Source organism: Seriola dumerili, unplaced genomic scaffold (assembly GCF_002260705.1).
Source record: "Seriola dumerili isolate Sdu_G_001 unplaced genomic scaffold, Sdu_1.0 BDQW01000056.1, whole genome shotgun sequence".
NCBI lineage: Eukaryota > Metazoa > Chordata > Actinopteri > Carangiformes > Carangidae > Seriola > Seriola dumerili.
In genome coordinates, this window is record NW_019174311.1 from 405,285 (window position 1) to 429,107 (window position 23,823).

Sequence of the window (23,823 nt, forward strand, 5' to 3'; positions counted from 1 at the left end):
CACCTGAGGGTTGTTGTCAGACACTTGAGCAAGAATGACATCAAAGCTCGTCAGTATCATGTCAACCAGCAGTCATTACCAACAGCTGTCCTGACTGGACAGCTTACATTGTAGTTACCCTGAAACACTAAGTCAGTGTGTTAACACTCATCCACTCTGAGATGACTTTGGCAGCTCTGTTTTTAGGTGAGAAAGATGACATTGAACCCCTTTATGTGGATTTGTTCTCGTTAATATATAGAATACTGATCTAAAGTCACTGCACACCAACACAGGTGTAGCAGTATAACAGTGAACAAAGAAACTCACACCTTCCCTCCCCCACACACTAGGTGGTCTTAGCGGCCATTTTGAGTAGTTTCTTTGTTTACTGTCATCTTGTGTAGTCTTCTCTGTTCAGGTCATCTGGTCACAGCAACCAATTTGAATTGGCCATCTTTGCCCCCCCCCCCCCCCACACACACACACACACAAATACATGTATATACTAGATTAGACATTGTGTTTTTACTTTGTTCCATTGTAAATAAATGTCTTTAAGTATAACTACTGGTGTGTTTAATGTTGCACAAGTGTGAATGTTGCCAACCTCTACTCAGTAGAATTCCAATCCTTCACTTTAACTTACCGTTGATATGGTTGTTTGGTTATTAAGATAATTATTAATCAGAGTTCCAGATTAATATTAATAATTTGAGACTTAAACAATATTGGCTATTTTGCTTATGTCACACCGTGGTGAGGTTGTCTTGTCTTGGGTTTGTTTTGTCCTGTCATTTCCTGTTTTATTTTGAAAAATAATTCTCCTCTCGTTTCAGGTCACTTGCCCTTCCTCATGTGTCTCAGTCTGATTGCCCTAAGTGTTTCCACCTGTCCCCTATTTCCCTCCATGTGTTTAAATAGTCTGTGTTCCCCTTGTCTTGTGCCAGAGTGTCTTCGTCCTTGTCCTGCACCAGAGCCTTGATCCATGTCCACAGCCATCGCCATAGTAAGCCATATGTTCCTCGTGACGAGTGATTTTTTGTTTGTAAATTTTTCCTTAGCTAAATTTCATAGCCCTTCGTTTTCCTCGTTCAAGAGTGATTTTTTGTTTGTAAATTTTCTACCATTGCTTAGATTCATAGCCCTTTGTTTTTTCCTCGTTTAAGAGTGATTTTTTTGTTTGTTAAATTCTTATCTTAGCTTAGATTCATAGCCCTTTGTTTATTCCTCGTTAAAGAGTGATTTTTTTGTTTAACTCATATCATAGCTTAGATTCATAGTCCTTGGTTTTTTCCTCGTTAAGAGTGATTTTTGTTTGTAGCCTAATTATTTTATATAGGCAGGTTTTTCCTCCATACGGAGCGTTTTGTGTTTATTTGTTTCTTTTTATTAGAGTTACTTTTTCCTCCTCTTGGAGTGTTTATTGTTTTCTCTATAGTCAGAGTTTAGTGTCTAGTTTTGTTTGTAGCCATTTGTTTGTCACTCGGTCCGAGGTCTTCGGTGAATTCAATAAAAGCCTTTTGTTATCTAAAATCTCTGCATCTGAGTCCTGCTTTGAGTCTTGGCTGACAGCTTAGTTTAGGCTGGTGCCCCTGAAGACTATATTCCGTTTTAAAGTTATTATTTAATAATATTTTTTGATAATTTAATTCACTAGTTCTGAAGGTATCTGATTACAAATCACAAACACTTTCAGACTGGTGAATGTAGGTATTTAGTATCCGATTCGGATCATCAGGGACAAGTTCTAGATGACCAAAAGCCAGTATGTAAATGGTGTCACATTAGGAAACAGCTCAGACTGATCTCAAATGTTTTCAAATTAACATTTTCAAAAGTCACCATATTGTCACCATGTCAGTTTAAATTACTGCTGTACACTGACTAAATGGAGGTGTGTCAAACAGACAGATAAGAATATTATTATTATTCGATTATTAGGATTAATGATGGTGGTCATTTTGTAGCCATGTATTATATAAGTATCATGTCTGCGCTGTAGTTACTACACAACAGACTCACTAACTTATATAGAGGATGTGTGTTCATAGACGACACATATCTCAAAATGCTGTTTTTAATTCAAGGTGTTTCATTACCTCAGAAAACCCCAACACAGAAGCGCTGCAGCTGTTACACAGCACAACAACCACAGAGGCTAACTGAGGCTAATTGAGGCTATCTGAGGTTAACAAAGGCTATTGGAAGCTATCAGGCTGACTGAGGCTAACAAAGGCTAGGTGAGGCTAAATGAGGCTAACAACAGCTAGGTGAGCCTAACCAAGGCTAATGTGGCTATCTGATGCTAACAGAGGCTATATGAGGCTAACTGAAGCTAAATGAGGCTAACAGAGGCTAACCTTCTGGTCACAAGCAGTAGCTCATAGACTTACTTGAGACCTTTCATGGAAATACATTCAGAGATAAATAACAGCTTAGTCACTATTAGAGTATGGCTTATTAGTTGTGTAGCAATTTAGCTTTATTTGCACAATTAGCTTTAATATCTGACAACAGCTGCTGGAGGACTCAGTATAAAGACACCAGACACATCTGCTGTGTCAAGACCAACACTAAAGAATCCACATGAGGTTCTGTTTGTCTTTAGAAAGGTTAATCACACCAAATCTGTACCAGCTCATCACCTGAGATGGCAAGGCAGCAGGGCAGCTACATTTCACCAACTACAGCTGCACTGAGGTGACATCATGCTACAGTGTTAGATACTCACATAGAGAGGAGCCTTTTGGGGTTTCAGTCTCATGGTACTGGATTCTAAAAGGAAACACAGGAGACAGAGACGTGAGCATTGGCTCTACAGGAGAAAACAAGTCACAACAGAAACTTGTGATGACATTAAATAAGATGAGGCTGGAAGTGACCGAATGAGCAAATAAGGAAGAATTAACAAGACCCCAATACAATTAATCCAATAACCCAATCAATCCTATTAATAGACACTTTAATACAAAGCATAAACAGATGAAAAACTGTTTGAATCTGCAATAGCAACATTTGACAGGTGAAAGCATCCAAACCTTCCTGAGAGTTTGGTATGCCTGTTTCCACACACTCTCTGAACACCTGAAACCATCACAGGGAGCCTGTAATACAGGTTCCTAATGCAGGGCCATTCAGCTGTCAGATACATCTGCATGTTAACTGGTGTCAGAGATGGGTGTGTGCTGTTCTATTCATATCTGATTGGACTGGCAGGTTACGAGACTATAGCAGTCTACGCCTAAGAATCTGTATGGTTAAAATCTCCAGTTTGTTTTCATGAAGTCTCAGGTGGTGAGGTCTGTTACACCTGTGATCAGCCTCTCTGTGACTTAAAGCTGAATTCACCTGAGGGTTGTTGTCAGACACTTGAGCAAGAATGACATCAAAGCTCGTCAGTATCATGTCAACCAGCAGTCATTACCAACAGCTGTCCTGACTGGACAGCTTACATTGTAGTTACCCTGAAACACTAAGTCAGTGTGTTAACACTCATCCACTCTGAGATGACTTTGGCAGCTCTGTTTTTAGATGAGAAAGATGACACTGAACACCTTCATGTGGACGTGTTCTCATTAATATATAGAAAACTGATCTTAAGTCCCTGCACACCAACACAGGTGTAGAGGTAGGTATCAGGTAGAGACATATAGGGACACCTCTGGCTTTTATGGTAAATTGTTGCCTTTACTCATATAATTATGCAATCAGCCAATCATGTGACAGCAGTGTGTAATTCCTGCAGATCCACATCAGGAGTATCAGTTAATGTTAACATAAAACATCAGAATGTGATCTCAGTGACTTTGACTGCAACATGGTTGTTTGTAGAGTTTTGGTGCTCAGGTCAGAGATCTGTCATCTCTTTATATCTTGTTTTCTCTGTCAGGGATGTCAGTGAACTCTTGTTCTGACTCTGGCACTGAACTTTCTTCTGAAGAGGAGGAGTGGGAGCCACACAGCATGCTAGGTCCAGGTTTCCCCTGGACAAGGAGCAGAACAAATGTCAGGAGTGGTCTGATAGAGATCTCCGTCCCTCTCAGGTGAGCCAGGTTCAGGTGTGATCAGGACACTGCAGTCAGCAGAGACTATGACTGGCTTTGTGTTCTAATGACAGACATGCAAGACAGACACAGATCTGGGGTCAGCACCAAACATCTGCAGTGATGTACTTGATCCATTCATGACCAGCAAACAGGAAGTGAGAGGAAAACAGAGGAGCCTCACAAGTCATCTTCCGCTCACATAAGAAGACAAGTCTTCCTCACAGCGAGAAAACACACACACACACACACACACACACACACACACACACACAGTCTGATTATTCCTGACAGACAGACACACAGCTGTTCAAGCTGCTCATACATGAGTGTGAGGGAGGTTCACATCCCGTCTGCATGGTGAACTTAAACAGGTCTGGTGGAGACTGTAGAGACACACATCATTCTGTCTGATGACAGTCACTTATTGTCGTACACTCAGACACAGATGTCCACACACATACCTCAGTGGTCTTAATGTCAACATCTCCTGTAAACGGTCTGTAAACCACCTGTAGATTACCTGTAAACCAATTGAAAATTACTGGCAAAACACTGTTAAAACACCAATAAACTATTTGTAAAACACCTGTAAAACACCTGTAAACGGTCTGTAAACGGTCTGTAAAACACTAGTAAACCACCTGTAAACTACCTGTACACCAACTGTAAACTACTTGTAAAACACCTGTAAAACACCAGTAACCCACCTGTAAACATTCTGTAAACCACCTGTAAACTACTTGTAAACCACCTGTAAACCACTGGTGAAACAGTTGTAAAACAGCTGTAAAACACACAAGGAAACAGCTGTATCTAACGTCTGCTCTTCAGTTTAAACTCTGTGTTTTACTGGATCTCAGAGTCTCATCCTAACCTACCAGTTAAACATCTCCGAAGAAAAATACTCAGCAGCTGATTGGATGAACCATCTCTCTGTCATATGACATAGAAGAAGAGGACAGAAGAGCAGCAGTCTGAGGAGCTTTCAAAGATAGTTAGCGTGTAGATCAGGGATGCCATGGTTACGGCCCGCGGGCCGGACCCAGCCCGATTGAACATCACATCCAGCCCGTGGGTTGATATGGGAGAGTTTTATTTTTATTTAAATCTAATGTTTTATTTTTTATTTTAATTTTCGTGGAACCTGTCAGTTGCATAGACTGCCTGGTGTGACTTTGAGCATGGAGCAGGAGACAAACAGCGCAGTGAGCCCCCCTCCTCCCCTCGCGCGCGGACGATATAGCCTACCAGTGAAGGAGACATCGCCCATCCCTAAGCTTAAATTGCTTGCACAAAACTTTTGATCAGCACCCAGCATTTGTTTATTGTTGTTGTTCATTTAAACTAGTATGCACAGAGAGCGTGAGGGGGCGGGTGAGAGAGAGAGAGAGAGAGAGAGAGAGAGAGAGAGAGAGAGAGAGAGAGAGAGAGCGCATGCGAGCACGTGTGAGAGCTAGAGAGAGCTCTGCGGTCTTGGCCATTAGTTCATGTTATTTTTATGTAGGTAATATGTTGTCAAATATGTTTAAACTTAAATAAACTAGCCTACCTATACAGTAGTTATGTCTCGTATTAGTTTGTCCTGGTATTGATGTGATGCGCGTCATTGAATAATGCGCAAATAGATATTCAAATAGTTTTAATATATGTGTTTTTTAGAGGGAATATTCGAACGTCATTTTTGAGCAATTTTGACAGCCCTAGCATGGATAGGACAATGTTATGTTTTCAGAGGGTACTGTAACTTGCTTTAGGCTTCTATGTAATTGTAGGCTTCATTGTGAGGTTATTGTGGTGCCAATGCAATTTCTTTTTGATGTGTAGGCCTTAATGAATAATTTCAAACAGTGATGTTGAGTCAGTTTTTGGTCTTTTCAGTTTGAAAGTGTAATTCGGCCCGCTGAGGTCTCACTTGAAAAAAATCTGGCCCCCTGACCAATTTCACCCTGGCATCCCTGGTGTAGATGAAACTGCAAGTAGCTCTCCCTCAGAGGATCCTCATTAGTCCCAACCACTGTGGTGCAGCTATGAGCGAATTCCAGCTGCCTCTCAAGGTTAGTCTCTTTCTGGAGGTAAAACAAGAGCTTCACTTTAAGTGGTCTGCTCCACTTAGACAAAACCTAACCTGAGTCCACCTGGAACTCCACCTGGGCCTCCACCTGGATCTTCAGTTGTTTATTGTGATTCAGATTTGATCTACAGGAGCTACAACTTAGTTATTACATTATTATTACATTAATTATTAGTTATTACAGTTCATCCTGTGGGAATGTGAATGTGATGATGATGATGACGATGATGCTAAAGGAATAGTCAGTGAACCTACAGTCAAGAAGCTTCATCCTCTGGGGAGCATGACTGTACAACATGTGCTCTTAGTCTCTAGTCTGACTGAGCCTGAGAGAGACAGGATTAATAGTAGGACCGTTGTTTTCTGTAGAATCTGTACAACAGAAACTTCATCATCTCTAATCACGACAGTGGAAGCCACACACCAACTTAAGGCAGCCTGTTATTAATGACACCCAACATGGTCATATCATATTTCCCACCTCTGTGAGCTGACTAAAGAGGAGGATTCTCCACCACAGGACACACTGTTCTCCACACTACAGGAGCCTGAGCGCTACTGACTCCTCACCTGAACAAGAACATCTGTGACTGATGACAGAGACCTCTCTGATAATACAGGTAAACTGGTGAGGACCTGAAGATGACCCTCCTGTCCCACTGTCTATAGAGACAACCCCTGATAAACCAGTGGCCTCATCAGATGAATGAATGCTGTGTCATCAGAAATCAGAGACCAGTCATGTACGAAGAATCAGAGTGTGACCATGATGTGAGTCAGATGTAGAGGCCTTCAATCTCACTGTAGACAGTAGAAACAGCTTCATCACCTCTGCTTCGCTACAGTAAAGGCAGGCTGAGATACTTCATCATGTCTTTTTATAAATCAGCTGCAGCTGGTCTAAATATAGGAGCTTCAGCAGAGAGGTGGAAACTACAGCAGAGACATGTGTCATCACACTGCAGTCACCTTGTCGGTCCAGACCTACAGCTGTAGCTCATTTTAAAACATTTACACAGATGCTGGACTCTGATTGGTTTCTGCTCTGTCATCACCTGCAGATCCAGATCAACACTGATTCTCTGATGATGTATCTTATTCCTCTGAGCTCCTCTGTTTCCAGAAACGATTAAAACACACACACACTTTCCTTCATCACCATGAACATACACACTGCAGTTTATTTAGACACCTCACATACACATTAATCTGGGTCATTAGCATTGTCTCAACTGCTCCATTACTTCAGCTTCAACCAGCTGAACTCTGCTGGTGGAGGCCTTTCCGCACATGGAGACAGAAGACGTCTAAACTGAGGGACTGAGCAGACTGACTGATAACAACACTTCAGACGATCTCAGGAGATCCAGATAGTATGAAGAGACTGGACCTTAGGAAGAGGACAGGAGGAGGAGGAGGAGGTTTTGTTTTGGTTTTAAGGACCACAGTTTCACTCTCTCCACACTCATCAGTATCGTTTCCAGAAGCAGCTGTTATCAGCCTCTGTCCTCTACCTGTTGCTGCCAACAGTCAGAGAGCAGTTGGTGAACATAGTGCAGCATTGAGCAGCTAAAGAGGACCAAAAACAGATCTAAAAGAAAGAGAGGGAACACTGGACTGAGATTCATCAGGTGACACAGACACCACTCCACATGGATCACCATGATAATCTCTAACAGCTGGATGTGGAGATAAACAGATGTTTGATCACAGGTTCAACATGTCAACTACAAAGATGATAATATGTCAGTGTTCTCAAACTTAACTGAAGGAAAACACAGGGTCAGATGTGGTGTTAATGAAAACATATGCAATACTGACTCCAGATCATGTTGAAAACCTTTTAAAGGCACATTAATAAACGTATATTTATAATTACAATATTAATACATAATAGATATAATTAATAAACTCCATATGGACTGAGTGAGGTATCCCATCACGCTGATGGTTGACACAGGAGCTCTGCTGCACAATGAACTTGTGATTCAACTGTTTCTATCCAAACAAGGAAAACAATAAGATTAATTACTTTAGTATAAATAATAAAATACAATATTATTATTAGTGTAATAATTCTGTTATGTGATCTTTTGTTTAAATTACATTTACTGAAGAAAAACAAATTAAACTTTATAACCTACATTCCACAGATCTACAAAATAAAAGTCAAGGTTACATCCTGGACAGAGCTCATTAAACAATGCAGTTTATATTTATGTTCACTTCAGACAAAACATACAGCTCTAGTCAGGGGTGGACTGGCCATCTGGCATACTGGACATCGTCCCGGTGGGCCGTTGACCCAATGTGGGCCGGTCCGGTCCGCTAGGTTTTTTTGTTTTGGTTTTTTGTCCTCTAAATTCCCTCCAATTGGGCCGGCCGATTGGCTACAAAGGGCTAGCAGTGTGTTGCCAGCATCGACACATATTATTGGTCTATTGTTTGTCATTGTCAATCAATCATGGGCTGACAGGCTCAGAGAGCCCTGACAGTGCTGTCAATCACAATACAAACCAGGGTGGGGCGGGACCGGAAAATGGATAAGCGGAAGAAACGCTGAAAAACTGCGACTTAAAAAGCTGAAGTCTCTGGAGGTGGAGGCTGTTAAATATTCTAAATTGACGGACCTATTTGGTGCTGGGGTCACCACCTCAGCAGGTGCTGCTGCGCCGGGAGACGGGCGAGTGGAGGCATACATGGTAAGTAACGTTAGCCTGGGGCTGGCTAGGCTACATTTTTGAGACATGTCCAAAACAAAGTAGAAAACGTTTTTACATTGAATGTGATGTGACCTAATTAACTGCATAGTCCTACTTGTGACAACATATTAGCCCAGAGTTGAAGGGCTGTGAATGTTGGTAGTTGTGGTTGATTTTGTTTAAATATGCCGAATTGTGATATTATGGGTTATTATTGTTCAGGTGATTTAGCTAAACTAGCTTAGAGCTGCTAACGTCAGCAGTCTCTTGTTGCCATAGCAACAGTAAACATTCACATGGACCAATGAGCTGTAAGTAGTAAGTAGTAAGTTTTTGTATTTCAAAACACTAGTAAGTGTCATAATGAAAACATGGCAAAGCCACTAGTGTTGTTACGGTCGTGAATGTTTCGTTCAATATGAAATAATCTTTTATCTTGTACATTATTCTGTGGTTTTGAGTTATTTCCCCATCCAATGATAAATGCTTTCCCTATGTCCAGCCCAGACAGGTTCAGGGCAAGTCCAGCTGGTCAGTTCAGGGAGAGAGCCAGACCAATGCAGGCAGCCCAAAGACTGCACCACCTGAGAGGGAAAAGGCTGTAGAGAGTGAGGAGTATGTCAGCCCAAAGACAGGATCACCTGAGAGGGAAACAGCTGTAGAGAGTGAGGAGTGCGTCAGCCCAAAAACAGGATCACCTGAGAGGGAAACAGCTGTTGAGAGCTATGAGTGTGCCAGTCAAATAACTGATTGTTTTTCACAACCTGATCAGAAAAATCTCCAGTCATTTTTAAATTACCATCCTCAGCAAAAAAGTAGCATTCCAGTGGTGCAGAAAGTGTTCTGTAGCAGAGACGGCACCAGTAGAAGGTGGCTGACGTACTGTCCAGAGCGTCACATGCTGTATTGTTTCATCTGCATGGCATTCGGAAAGAGAACTGATAGCAGTCTGTTCATCAGTGGAATGTCAGATTGGAGGCATATACACCAGCGCACAGAGGAGCATGAGAGAAGCAGTGCACACAGAAACTGTGCTGAAGCTTACCTCCTGAAATCCGCCAGTGCTGATATCAGCAGTGTCAGAGCAGATCAGAAAGAGACGACAGGTTTTGGAGCGCATCATAGATGTCATCAAGGTTCTTGGGAAGAGGGGGTTTGCATACAGGAGGTCAGAAAAGGAGGCAGCATATACTCTGGAAGACCACACAGTTGATCATGGTAATTTCTTGGAACTCATACTTCTACTGGGGAAGTATGATTTCTGTTTAAAAGAGCACCTGGACAGCTGCATTGAGAACATCAAAAAGTTGCATTTGTCTGGTGGCACGAGAGGCAGAGGCTCCCTTGTAACTTTACTCTCCAAAACCACAGTCAACTCAGTGATAGATGCAATTCACCATCTGATTCAAGAAAACATCTCCAGTGATATCAAGAAAGCAGGAATGTTTTCAGTTCAGCTGGACACAATGCAGGACATCACCTCTCAGGATCAATGCTCTATAATTATGAGGTATGTTACTGATGTTGTTCATGAGAGGCTTGTTGCAGTGCTGAAGTGCAGTTCATCCACTGGACAGGCCTTTGTCAACATGCTGTCAGAAGTTCTGGACTAAGCAAGACCATGTGCATTGGAAATGCGACTGATGGGGCATCAAACATGCAAGGCCAATACAAAGGATTCTCCTCACTGTTGTCTGCACAATCTCCAAACCAGCAGCAGACACATTTGTCAACTGGACATACACAGAAATCCAAGAGAGAGATGACACGGACATTGAAGTGGAGGCCACGCTGCCACAAAAGAGGAGGTGGATGAAGAAAGTCTTGCCTGGAGAGATGGCTCAGGATGAGACCCTGGATGATGCAGAAAAATCCTATGAGGTAAATGTGCATAACCGGATCATGGACACAGCAATTGAAGCCATTCATAGGCGCTTTTTAACACACGGCAATCTATATGCTGACTTGGCATGTCTGGATCCCAGAAACTTCCCTCAGCTCTGCACCAGTGCTCTTCCCCAGTCTGCCCTTCAAGACTTAAGCAAGTGCTTGCAAGGATTTGACAGCAGGGCAACCAAGGAAAATATGCAGGCCGAGTTGAAAAGCTTTGCACTCCAGTGGAACAGGCTAAAGGCATCCCCATTGGCAGAGTACAAAGCAAGAACAGTAGAAAATGGATCAGGTGGTGAGGAGGACAACACAGAAGAGGTTGAGATAACTCCCATAAGCTGTTGCTCCTGCAAAGAATGCCCTCTGTGCTGCTACAAGATACTTCACCGTTTCAACATGCTAACAGATGCATACCCTGTCCTAGGCCTTGCTTATAAATACCTGCTTACATTATCCCTCACACAGGTGGCTTGTGAACGCACATTTTCGCTCAATTTTGAAGTTTATTAAAAACAGACTCAGAAGCACCCTCTCATCTGATAAATTGGAGGCATTTATGTTGATGGCCACAGAGAAAGACATCCTCATGGCCTTGGACTCTGACTCTGTGATAGACAGACTTGCAGAGAAGAGTGAGCTGCTTAAAAAGCTGCTCCACTGATAAGGCGAGAAAAATTTAATATTATTATTATTATCACACATCACACATTATGGATGTAGTAATTCATTATTTGTCATTTTAATGATGCTTTTCAGAAGTTTTATTGTGCTTATGTGTTGATCCTTAATGGTGTGATCATGTACACTAAATTATCAATTACTCCATTACAGGTTGTTCTGATATATTTGAGGAGTCGTTCTCCCTCTGTTCTATATGTGGATTTGTTCTCTCATTTGGGACCACTGTTAGAATTTGGTAAGTTTATCATGTATTTTTTAATGTTGTATAAATTCATACTTCATAATTTTAAAAAAGTTTTGAAAGAAACGCACATCCAAAAAGTTTTCAACTCTAGGTGCAGGACAGAAGAAAACATTTTTTTTTATTTTTCAGACTTAATAATGTATCCAGTTCCCTCTCAGGTTGACCACTTGACATGTGAGAGCTTGAGGAGTTGTTCCCCCTCTGTCCATGTTCGAGGACTTGCTCTCTCTCTGCCTCCACTCTCTGCCTTCACTGCACCAAAGTTTGGCTGTTGAGTCTCCTCTAGTATGGTGAGTTTATCATTTTTTATGTTTTATGAAATCATACTTAATTTGTGATGATTAGAGACTTAATAATGTATCCAGTTCCCTCTCAGGTTGACCACTTGACATGTGAGAGCCTGAGGAGTTGTTCCTCCTCCGTCCATTTTCAAGGATTTGCTCCCTTACTGCCTCCACTTCACCACTTTTTGGCTACTGAGAAGTCTATAATTTGTTGAGTATGTCGTGTCTTATAATGTTATATGAAATCATACTTGATTTGTGATGATGAGAGACTTAATAATGTTTCCATGTCTCTTTTAGGTTGGCCACCCTATATATGAGAGCCCAAGGAGTTGTTTTCCCTCTGTCCCCTTTTGAGGACCTGCTTTGTCTCCTCCATCATTCACTGGGCCACTTTTGGGTTCCTGAGCTTATTTCATGTGGTGAGAGGAATGCAATATGTGTATGTTTAAAGGTTTATGTGAAGAAACATACTATATGTGTGATAAAATGACAATTGGTAATTCATAAATGTCTCTTTATATTCTCTGCTACCATTATCTCCTGTCAAACAGATTTTCCTGACCTGCTAGAAGTTCTTCTATGATGCTTGAGTCATCCATCATATCTGAGAGCTTCGTCTTGACTTTGTGAGTTTATTATGCAACTTGTTTTGTCTCAGATTGAAACAAAAGGTTTGATTATGATTATTTCCTGGTTGAAGATTTTCATATTGATGGTTTTAATTTCAAACATCTGCATATCTTTTAAGTTCAATTAACAGTTATGCAGGTAGGCCTTAGGGCTCTTTTGAGACTTAAGTCATCCTTCATGACAGATAAATTTGTTCACTAAGTGTCACTACATCACAAAAAGGCTACATGGCTACATATACAGTACTTGTCAGTACACAGATACTGAGTACAAGTTCTGTTTGCTGTTTCTTGTAGGTCATGAATTTGGTGAGGAGCAGAGCTGGCTGGCTGTGGACGAGGAAGTAGGGCAATACATACTTGTGCACATACACGTATATGAGAATGCATATCTATTCAGACCTGTAACCCATGTCTTAGACTTTTTCACACAGCTATATATATTTTTTTTTTTTCCAATTCTCTATTTATGGTTTCATAATGACTGAGTCACCGTTGAGTGAGTGAGTTTCAGCTCTAATGCTGCTACTGTCTGTAATATGTTTCTATTTAGATTATTTGTCAGGATATTTTTTTGTTATTATTGTCCGAGTCTGGTTTTAACTAATGCTGGGCTTACACCAAAAGATTTTCACAGTCACATACTAAAAACTGAAAGGGTAGCATAAGGGTTCTTCCCGTTAGTCTCGTCCCACCCCTAGTCATGACATAACTTCTGTTGTGATTTGACACTATAATGAATAAAGATTGATTGATTGATTGCTATAGCTGTCAATTTTAGTCCTTGAGTTCATAGTTAAGTGCTTTATTTGTTAACTGCTATCAAGGAATATGACTCTCCTTTGTAGTATGCATGAGAGAAGATGCCGCGAGATTAGTGGACTTCTATGTAGTGTCCGCTGATAATGTAGTGGGCTGGTCTGGACAGAAAATGCCAGGGCTGAATTTTTGTCCCAGTCCACCCCTGGCTCTAGTCTAACATGAGGTCACAGCCCCAAAGCCTCGCCCCCCACACCTTCCCAGCCCATTCTCCTATCCCAGCTGATCATCACCTGATCACTCACAGATAATAGATCAAACAATAACCTGAAATAATGACTCAGAATCTTAATTCAAATCATGAGTCAGATGAATTTAAATCAGATAAATAAATGATCAAATCTGTGGAAATATAATTTACAATAAACAGAGGAGAAGGCTCAGAGACTGCTGTGGATGAAGGAGTCAGGTTACACTCTCAGCAGTAACAACATTTACTTACTGTGCTCATAAAGGAACATTTCCACGTTCCTGTCTTAGAGATCACTGGTATAGACACATTACAGTGATATGGATGCTGTAAACAGTCACAATGGAAATGTGACTGAGATTTATAAAACAGAGCCATATGTGCACAGCGTTTTACTGTGCATCTGTCTTTGTGTCTGTCTTTGTGTGCATGCACAGTTTCATTCATCTGGAATAAAAGTGTGTTTTAACACCAAAGTACGTGTGTGTAGATGGAGTGTAAGACACACACACAGCTGCACAACTGAGAACACAGAGCCACTCTGAGGCAGAAACAAAAGCTGCTGAGCCACACACACATGATTATGGTGAGAGGAGCAAAGAGGAGCTGTGCCTCCACAACTTGTTGTAATTATGTGTTATACAAGCGATGCTGACTCTGAACACAGACTAACTCAGCTGGTCAGAAGGTATGTCTGGTATGGAAGGAATGAGACAGAGAGGGAGACAGGGGGAGGAGAGGGAAGAGAGGGAGGAGGGGGAGCCGAAGAGCAGCAACTGCTAATCCTGCTTCAGCCACTGTCCTCTGCTGCACAGAGCAGCTGCACACAGAACTGCACACAGAGCAGCAGAGTCACTCTCTTCCAGCAGCTGTACAATGAAGTGGCAGCAGCTCTGGCTTTATCACAACAAGCTTCTGCAGCTCCAGATGATGCTGCTAATTCCTACAAACCTAACCCTCACAGATCTGTAGGTCTCTGCTGTTCCAGCTGTGTAGACAGGAGTCTGAAAATAGACACAGTCACATACAGACCCACTTCCTGTTCAACAGGAAGCGTGAGCTATGAACCTGAAAGTATCAGAGACTCAGGTTTGACATCTGAGGATCACACAGAGACCGATTCTCTGTTCATATCAACAACCAGCGAGAATCACATCACCAACAGAGACAGGAAGAAAACTCCACCAAACAGTCATCAACAACAACAACATCAGTTACTGTCCATGATGAAGACACTGCGGGTTCACATTACAGCAGAAAACATTATACTCCAGTGCTGTTCTTTAAAACAGTCTGATAAATTCATTCAGCGAATCAGTGCACAGTATTCAGGTCAGGTGATGTTCAGCTGGAGATGTGCAGTCTGGAGGGAATTTCTGCATAACACAGTGTTCGTTAAAGATTGAAGAGTCTGTGATGTTTCTCCTTCAGGACATTAAAAGGAGAGGGCTGAGACTTCCTCTGTAAAGTCAGAAAAAGTATGTCTGACATCTGCAGTACCGAGGAGAACAAAGATCAACTGAATGTTTTATTCCACAGTGGATGGTTTAACAGGTTTCCAGTCCTCCCCACTCCTTTTTAAAATGTTAAACTACAGCATTTTATGGTTATAATCAATCAATAACCCCACCCCCTGCGATGTCATCGTCCATCGAGATGTTTCACTGTAGACATCAGCAGACATCACTTGACCACACCACACAGTAATGTGGAGCCAGCTGATACAGCAGCAAAGAGCAGGTTGATCCCACCAGGTCATCAAAGTTCAGAGAGGCAATCAATAATGAATAGTTAAGAGGGGGAAGCATCAACACAAACCACAGAGTCAGTGAAAATAGGTTTCTACATGTAGCTCAGACTGGTGTCAGATGGACAGACAGACTACACTTCCCATGAAGTTGTCTCACTCTCTCAACATGTTTCTGTAACCTGTCCTCAGTGGTAACACATTGCCTTCACTCTGTAAGATTAGCTATTGCGACATAGCTAACATTAGCATGAACAACTGTTCACTTACAGTCTTAGGGAGAGCTTCAGCCATTGTTTATAAGACCAGAGGTTATCATAGGTCCTCTGAGCAGGACTCTACAGTGACAAGACTGACCAGGCTGGGACTAGCTGGTTAGCAAGCGTTAACATTGGTGTTTGTTTCCACCTCTGGAGACAGCTGTTGGTGAGTAAAGGAATGAGGTTTGATGCTGAACTCACAACAAGTAAACAGCTCTTAATGCTAATGTGAGCTATGTAGCAATAGCAAATCTTACATACAGCTCCTTTAACAACCACCTTCATTTTATCTGCCCTATCACTATGTCTCACTGAATCATCATCAGAGTTCCGTCTGTCAGTCAGGATCATCACTGACACGTCCCAGTGGGCCTAGAACAACTGATCCGACTGACTGGGAGCACAGTCTTTCACATTTATGTGGTGACTCAGGCAGCAGCTAACAACCACTCATCACTACACAATAATTACTGAGTCACGACAGACAGATCCTCTGTTCGGCCTCATTAGGATCAGCTCCTGACTGATGATGATGCTCCACCAAACCCAGATCCCATGGTGTCAGCTCTGTGTACTTTCATTAAAAGATTTTGTTCCCATTGTGTGAATGATTCAGAGTTGAAAGACTGACAGAATTTTAAAAATGATGCAAAATGAGAAAGTCTAACACAATCTCTGTGTAATACAGCATTACAAACACTTCTGCTGCCAGTGAGGCACCATTCTACTACACAATTCTATATCACCGTTAAATATGACATTCTATACCACCATTCTACATAACATTTTAGATGACCTTCTATACTACCATTCTATGTTCTCCATTCTACATACATTATAAAGATTCTACATACTGTTCTATATCACCATTCTACATAACATTCAATATCACATCCTATATCACCATTCTACATCACCACTCTATATCACCATTCCACATTCCATTCTACACAACATTATATGCCACCATTCTATATCACCATTGTACATATATTTCTATATCACCATTCTACATACCATTCAATATCACCATTCTACATAGCATTCTACTAGAATGGTTGAATGTACCATGGACTACATTAACTTCTTTATGTACACTGTAATACCAGCAAGAACTGTACACTGCTTTCCAAACAACAAACCCTGGATCACCAGTAACATCAAGACTCTCCTCAACCAGAAAAAAGGAGGCTCTCAGGGATGGAGACAGGGAGAAGCTCAGGTGTGTGCAACATGACCTGAAGAGGAGATTAAAGCAGGCAAAGGAGGACTGCAAAAAGAAAGTAGAGAGGAAGCTTCAGCACAACAACACCAGAGAGGTGTGGAAGGGGATGACGACCATCACTGGCTATAAAGAGAAAAACAGCCAGGAAACATCAGGTGATGTGGACGAGTTCAACCTGTTCTACAGGTTTGACACAGCCTCACCTGTTCTCTCTCCCACTGCAGCTTCTCCTATGGCATCTCCTTCACAGCCTGACACTGAAGCTACAACTCCCTCTATACTGGGGTCAAGTCTCCTGTCCTTTACAGTGGAGGAGGTGAGGGTGGAACTCAAGACGCTACGTCCTGGAAAGGCAACAGGCCTGGATGGTGTGTATCTGAGGCTGTAAAGGGACTGTGCAGCCCAGCTGGCTGAGCCTCTCCAGAGGATCTTTAACTTAACCCATCAAAAAGGGAGGGTCCCGGTCCTGTGGAAAACATCATGTCTTGTTCCGGTACCTAAAATAGGACGACCAGCTGAGATAAATGACTACAGACTGGTGGCCCTCACATCACACATCGTGAAGAGCCTGGAGCGGCTGCTTCTCCACCTTCTGAGGCCACAGGTTGAACATGTACTAGACCCCCTACAGTTCACCTACAAAGAACATATTGGAGTGGATGATGCCGTCCTTTACATGCTCCACCGGGCCCATTCTTACTTGGATGAGCCAGGTAGTGGAGGATTATTTCTCAAGTGCATTTAACACCACCCAACCCCTCATTCTTAAAGACAAGCTGGAAGGGATAGGGGTGGATCCCTGCTTTACGTCCTGGATTGTGGATTACCTGACAAGACGACCACAGTACGTCAGGCTGGGTAACTGTGCCTCAGGGACAGTGATGAGCAGCACTGGGGCTCCACAGGGGACTGTTCTGGCTCCGTTCCTTTTCACCCTGTATACGGCAGACTTTAAATACAACTCTGAGTCCTGCCACATCCAGAAATACTCAGATGACACAGCTATTGTGGTGCATATCAGGAATGGACAGGAACAGGAGTACAGGGATCTGACGATGGCCTTCAGTGAATGGAGCGACAAGAACTGCCTCCTTCTGAACACCTCCAAGACCAAGGAGATGGTCATGGACTTTCGGAGGTCTAGGCCCACCCTTCAGCCAGTCAACATTCAAGGGAAGGACATTGAGGTGGTGCACACTTAAAAATACCTAGGTGTGCACTGTTCTGGTCCCTTAACACAGATGTCCTCTACCAGAAGGGGCAGAGCCGGCTCCTTTTCCTCAGAGGGATCAGGTCCTTTGATACCTGCAGTGAAATAGTGCACGTTTTATCAGTCAGTGGTGGCCAGTGTACTCTTTTATGCTGCAGTTTTCTGGGGCAGCAGCATGCCGGACATGAAAACAAAGAGACAGGACAAGCTGGTAAAAAAGGCTAGGTCTGTGCTTGGCAGGAGTCTGGATTCACTCAGGACTGTTGTGGAAAGATGCATGCAATGTAAGATGGAGGCCATCTTGGATAATACCAACCACCCTCTCCACAACATTCTGGCAGGACAGAGAAGCAGCTACAGCTGCAGCAAATGTCTCATCTCAGCTGCAGAACAGAGAGGTTGAGGAGATCCTTTGTTCCCACTGCCATCAGGCTATACAACACCTCAGCCAAAGGAAGTGGACTAAATAGTGCCACGGGTGCTCAGCTCCGAGGCACTCCTCTACAGCTAGAATAGGCATCTATTAATATTCCTTCGGGCTTATTATTATTCTTCCGCCAAATTTTGGCACGTAACTCGTCCCGCAGCTTTGAGAAAACCCCGGTAATATATACAACAAAACGTGCGTCTTGATCCCGAAAGAGGTGCTATGACTTTTGGTGTTAAAATTGCAATTTTTCCCAAAGTTATTCCCAAAATACTGGGAATAAATAATGCATTAGGAATGCATAGGAATTTTCTTTAAAAACCCACAAAATTTCACCTTTTTTCTACAAAATTTCACCTTTTTTCTGAGTCACCCAGCTCTCTCATACCTGCACGTAGAAATGTGATTAAAACTATAAAACGGAGGAAAACTGTTTTTACATAACATGTAAACTTTTCAAACTATGAGCACTCAAAGGAGGAGTGCAAATCACTTTTTCTTCAAAGTTAGAGTGACAGCGTCAGTTGGCTAGAGTGCGTGAAGCAGTAAAAAATAACCTTTATTTTTATTTTTAACTCGAGCTCACGGCCAAACTGTAAAAAGGAGACAAATAATTCTTTCTGAAAATGTAGACATAGTTGTTGGGATTCATAAAATGTAACTTTGACAGGCAGGGTCTGCACAAAATTTAAACGGGGGTGCCGAGTCCGGCAGCAATACCTGTCTCACTCTCATTGACACCTAATGTAATCGTCTTTTTTTTTTTCAAAAGAATCTCACTCTGTCTTCGCACTGAGCTTACTCACTCATTTTAAGGAATATCTGAATAAAATAGAGACTGTAAGAAACTTCTGGCTTCAGTGTCTGTCACCGTGTTTTCGGTTTTTGAAAAGAAGTAACGCTTTTCTCATAATTTGCAATTGTTTTAAGCCATGTAGAAGCCAAATTCTAGGCAGATTTTCACATTGCCATGGCAACGGCAGCTCCTGACCTGTGTGCGTGTGTGCGTGCCTAGCAACCAGATAACCAACTCTCCAAGCTCCGCTAGCTTTACATTAGCCGCATGTTAGGTCTTAAATTACATTTAGTTAGGTCTTAAATATGTAAGTCCATTTACTGCTTCCTTTGTTGCTTTTCTTTTTGTTTTGTTAAATGAGTGAATGAAGTTGTGACGGTCTCCGCTGAGACAGAGGAGAGGAGAAGCTACTAGCCCTCTCTCGCTGTCACTTCTAGTCGCGTTGCTCTCCTCCCCAGTAATGTTAAATTTAGCACCGAAAAAAACATAATAGTGGTAATTTAAATAGCGGTTCATGGGATTTATTAACCCTCAGGGGTCCCTCTGTCCTTTTTTGGACATTTTCTTCACTTTTCTTTTTTGATTTGCTGATCATTTTGGCTGTGTTACAGCTGAAGGTATGGATTTCTGCAAGAAAGTGTCTTTTTTGACATATTTTTAAAATCTAATGTCAGTTACTGTTACAGGTCTATTATACACTGGTAACACATTTTGTACCCTCTGGGATTCCTCGCGTCGAAAAAAGGACACAAAGAAAATGCTATAAAATCATCATATATCAATATTTTTTTCTGCTTTTTTTGCATACATCTCTTAAACCACTTCAGTTCTGCTCAAACCTACCAAATGTTTATTAGTTTTCAGGATTTTAACCCTTTAAATGCCAGTTTGAAGACATGTTGCCTCTTGTTTTATTAAAAAAAACAACACAGAATATGAGATATTTCCCACATAATACATGATGGAGGGATGTGACATTGTTTTATATCAGAGTCTTTTATATCAAGACATTTCTCAAAACCAGAATATGATCAGGGTGACTTTTGAACACTGGAAATAAATCATGTACTTATCCCGGCAGTAGCCCCCGTGGCACTCAAAATTTCCCTGGAATTTTCTAGTTATTATTATTATCAACAATGACCTAATGGACACATGAATTTCCCCTTGGGGATAAATAAAGTATCTATCTATCTATCTATCTATCTATCTATCTATCTATCTATCTATCTATCTACCATTCAGTCTCACATTCTATATCACCATTCTACACACCATTCTAATTCACCATTCTACATAACATTCTATATCACCATTCTGTTCACACATGCAACCACAAATCTGTTCACACGGTTCACACAGACTGACTTTATAGATTCAGTTCACACACTCAGTTCACATAGATTTAGTTGACAGATTAAAAATAATTAGTTTATTTCCTCTGTTTTTAAATGACCTTTTCTTAGCTGTTATTTTCCAGGATGTGTCCCAGATGTGATCAAATGTACCGTAAAAAAACGGCAAATAAGAACCATTCGTATATAAGACGCAGGCTATTTTTTTGGGGTCTCGTGCTGGCAAAAAAGTTTTTTTTATTAAAGATTGGTTGGTTTAAATGTACCAGTAGCTATTCATTTACAAACAAGTTTATACAAGTTATTCCAAAGCTATTTCAATTTTCTTTTTTTAAACACAATCAAAACACACGTATTACATCTGAAACAGTGTGTAGGCTTAATGATAGACCATATAATATGTTTTGCTTAAATGAACCCCAAATATATTAACTCATAATAGTTAGGCCTGGGCTAAGAGTCTCAATTAAACTTCTTAAAAGAAGAAGGCAACTTTGCATATTTAATGATGTGTAGCTGTTTGATTTCTCGATTCCCCAAAACTCTTCATCAGAGCTGTCACTGGGTGCAAAGATTGCGCCCAAGTCGCTGTAGGGCTCACCAAGCACACTGTCCTCGGACTCTGTGCCAGTCCTAGTCCCAGAGTTAAACAGAGCATCATCCTCTCTTCCATCCAGTAAACTTGAAATGGAGGTCGTCAGGAATGCTCGCAGAACAAACTCCGTGGGAATATCTTCCCAACTGTCTTTGATTTAAAAGAGTGATCACCTGAAAGCCAGTCCACCACCTTCTGCCTAACCCGGTTTTTAAAAGGCTTGTTCACTCCAACGTCCAGAGGCTGCAAAATTCCGGGAATGAGGGCCACGTCTGTTTTCAAAGCTTTCAGCTGTTCATGCACAGAGACGTGTAAATGACTACTGAATGCATCCATCACCAGCGTTGCCTTTTTCTTTAAAAGTGCACCTGGCCCTCTGCTCCATACTGTTTTAATCCAGTTGATCATGGCCCTCTCCTCCATCCAGCCCTTTTCATGCACTAGTATGGAGACACCGGCTGGTATGCACTCTTTGAGGAATGTTTCCCTTTGGAAGATGACCAGTGGCTGCAGTTTTGTGCTATCTGCACAACATGACAGGACTATGGTGAAATGAGATTTCTCATGTCCTGGCGTTTTTAGTTTGTACCGTTTTCTCTCCTGTTTTATTAACAGCGCGATCAGGCGACGTATCAAAGCACATGGGAACCTCATCCATGCTCCCTATCTATCCAAGTTCATAGGAATTCTTCTGACACATTTTAAGTGACATTCCCTTTCTCTTCACAAATCTATCACACTAGCTAGTGCAACCAGTGAAATTAGCCTGTGACGACGCGTGCAAGCTCTAGTGGCTTGATATATGGCCATATCAAGATCCAACTTTTCTCTGAATTTTACTGGTGTATAGGACGCACAGGTTTATATTACACACTCCAATTTCTAAGTGAAAAAAAGAGTATTAAAAGTGTGTCTTAATTTACAGTAAATTGAACTTAAACTTTATTGTTGTGTGGATGTAAATTATACAGTGATGTTGACCAGTGCAGCAGGAATATAAAGAGAGTGTGGAGCGGAGAGAGCAAGCAGCAGCCTCTGATTTCACAGCTGTCAGACTGAGTTAGCTATCAGACAAAGGAGACATAATCGCTCTCTGTCTGTCTCTGTCCCTCACTGCACCACGTGTTTTTTTTCCCCAACACCTCAGTGACGTACAGTCACACTGGGCTGGAACTGATCACACTGCTAATTACTGCATTAAACAACAGCAGAACAGAGCCGTTCTATTAGTTCACCTGTGACCCATCCACATTTCTGCTGTGATGATAATCGGTTAGTAAATGAGCCTTGTGCTGTAATTACCACTGTGATCAGTTCCAGCCCAGTGTGACTGTACTTCACTGAGGTGAGCAGACCGACAAACTGCAACAAAGATAATAACACATTATCGGTCCAAATAAAATCACACACAGCCGAGCCCTAAACTCCACATGGGTCTGTTCATTCACAGCAACTCTAGTGTCTTTCACATGGTTACGATAACATATGGCAGCTGCACCTTCAACCATTTTCCTGTAAGTGGTGTTAAATCCAAAAAGCTTCCCCACATTATTCCTGAATGGCTGAGCAGAGCTTCACTGGAGGACGTAGACTCCTGCAGGAACGAGTCCTAACACCTAGACATTAGTCTGGTTAGATAACCGAAATAAGGTCTGTGGTTAAGACAAGCTTGAGACATATTCTACAACATAAAACACATCAGTAAATACAGTAAATAGTAAGTGTCATAAACTGTTGTTTATTTTCTGCAATAATCTAAAGGACAATGGAAAACTCCCATTGGATTTTAGTGGAGGGAACCAGGGTGATAGTAACTTTAGGACATCCATGCTACACTCTGACAATACATAATGATCTAATCTATTCATGTTGATGTTGTCAATAAATGACAACGTAAAGTAAAATTAAAACCTTGACGAAGACTGTTGGTTGTTATGGCAACAGTCAAAGCTGTGGTCAGGTGACTCCTGATGTGGTAACATAGTGGTTACCTGATGAAGACTGATTGTGAGTGGTGCTGCCTCACTCTGTACCATAACAATGTCGTGTTGTCCCGATACTAAAATTTCAAACTCGATACCGATACCCAGGAAAATATTCAATACCATTTTCGATACCATGGGGAGAAAAAATGATCCTAACCCTAATCCTTTAAATAAAGATCATAACAATACAAACATCAATGACAACACTATTTTTTAGGTTGTCTGAAGTAGTGCAAAAAACAAAACAAAACAGTAAACTTACTGTAAGGTGATATATATATACATACATACACACCTATGACAAATGTATTCAGCTACAGCCCTGTTTATTTTCTGTGCTTCTGGTGACTTGGCACCATATTTTCATTGCTGATCAAATAGAGTTGGTAGGGTAGGCTGCTTCTGTTTCTGTCTAGTTGCTGGTCGACTTTTCTCAGCTTTTGTGTTAATTGTGTTATCCTGTTCAATTAACACTGTCTAATAATGTTACAGATGGGCAGGACTGATAACGTTTGCTGCCTAGCTCCCACCTTGACATTGGTCGTTTTATTATTAGCCATAGCCGCTAGCTTAATGATAACTTAACAGACGGCTAATGTGGCTATCAGCTAATTGCTAATAGTTAAACAGCTAACGTTAATGTGTGCCGCCGGCCGGGTAAAATAATAATGCAAAATAATTC